This window comes from Palaemon carinicauda, chromosome 22 (assembly GCF_036898095.1).
Source record: "Palaemon carinicauda isolate YSFRI2023 chromosome 22, ASM3689809v2, whole genome shotgun sequence".
NCBI lineage: Eukaryota > Metazoa > Arthropoda > Malacostraca > Decapoda > Palaemonidae > Palaemon > Palaemon carinicauda.
This window is the reverse complement of record NC_090746.1, coordinates 10018107-10020345: the sequence shown is the minus strand read 5'-3', so window position 1 is coordinate 10020345 and position 2239 is coordinate 10018107.

Below are 2239 nucleotides of genomic sequence, written 5' to 3'. Positions count from 1 at the left end.
ACACATATCTATATATATCTATCTATCTATGTATATATATATATATATATATATATATATATATATATGTGTGTGTGTGTGTGTGTTTGTGGCTTTTATATATATATATATATATATACTGTATATATATATATATATATATATATATATATATATATATATATATATATATACGGGACATCTCTAATAGTAATCATCTTTAACCTAATCAAAAGAAGAACGTTATATCATTAGCAGTCTGTTAGAAAAAATAAACATCTAATATCCGACCATTTCCTTCGAGTTTGGCGCCCTTTTGTAACCTAACGACATTGTGTTTACCTTTGGTCTTCAACACGTCCCTGGCGCCTAATGCATCCTGAAGCCATTAGGACCTCATTAGCATATCCTTTCGTTTTAAATACAACACAGCCAGCCCTAAGACTCTCTCCTATTAACACCTTCCATTAATTAAGGAGCCCAGGGAGTGATTGATTGACTTATTCAACTGACAGAGTGATTAATCTCCTTACCAGGGGTCCTTCCCCCCCTACCCCCTACATTCCAGGCGCTTTAATAGCTTCTCTACAAACCTCCAAAACACCAAATCCCCTTTGTATGGGGAATTGGAATTACCAAGGTCTATAGACCTTGGGAATTACACTCACCAGTCGGAAGTTGAATCCCCAAGGCGTGTTGCGTAATTGCATTGCATATTTCATTAGTTTTCTCTTCTTACTTGGTTTAAAATAGATAAACTCCAGGCATGATTAAGGACATGTTTGAGGACTTTGTCCTGCAGTGAACTAGAAACGGCCGCATTTGTTATTGTTGTAATATATATACAGTATATATATATATATATATATATATATATATATATATATATACATACATATATATATATATATATATATATATATATATATATATATATATATATGTATATATATATACATATATATATACATATATATATATATATATATATATATATGAATATATATATATATATATATATATATATATATATATATATATATATATATATATATATATTCAGTATATATAGACGCATTATTACTAAATTTCATGGTTTTCATTTATTGAAATAAGTTTCAAATATTGCCTTTATAGCTGAATAATTGTCATACCGAACCAGAATAAGTTTTGTAACAAAAGGTATTTGTAACTTATTTGAGAATACACACAAACGTATACCTCGAAAACACCAAATCCCCTTTGTATGGGGAATTGGAATTACACTCACCAGTCAGAAGTTGAATCCCCAAGGCGTGTTGCGTAATTGTATTGCATATTTCATTAGTTTTCTCTTTTAACTTTAAGGGAATATTTCTCCATTTTGATATATTTACAAATTGAACAAATGCTATTTTCTTAGTATAATAACTATTAACATCACTACCGTTACCCGAGATTATTCTACTAATACATAGTAGTGATTATTATTTTTTTTATGTCGGCGAAATAACGAAAAAACGGATGAAATTCCGATATGTTTTGACTAACGACATAATCATAGGGACTGAATTATTGATAAAGAATTTCACGTTAAAGAATAGTACGAACATACATGCAAACATATATGTTTGTAGAACAAAACATAGGAAAAACTAGAACAGCTCTATTTACGATCACACAAATTAGCATTCCTGGGTGAATTTTCACCTGCGAAAATCCTGACGTGTGGTCCTACACATCATCATTTTCTCCTACGCCTATTGACGCAAAGGGCCTCGGTTAAATTTCGCCGGTCGTCTCTATCCTGAGCTTTTAATTCAATACTTCTCCCTTCATCATCTCCTACTTCGCACTTCATAGTCCTCAGCCATGTAGGCCTGGGTCTTCCAACTCTTCTACTGCCTTGTGGAGCCCAGCTGAAGGTTTGGCGAACTAATCTCTCTTGGAGAGTGCGAAGAGCATGTCCAAACCATCTCCATCTACCTTTCATCATGATCTCATCCACATATGGTACTTGAGTAATCTCTCTTATAGTTTCTTTTCTAATCCTGTCCTGCAATTTAACTCCTACATATAAACATAATTACTGATTTAATCATATTGGGATTTTATCTTCTGTTTAATTTTATCTATTAGAATTTCATCCTTTTATTCACATTTGCTTAATCTTTGGTAAAAAAAAAAATATCACGAAAGAAAATTAAACACGTGTTCCCAAGCGGTACAGTTTTATATATCTTACAAGAATCATAATATATTGTACATATTAAATAAATGT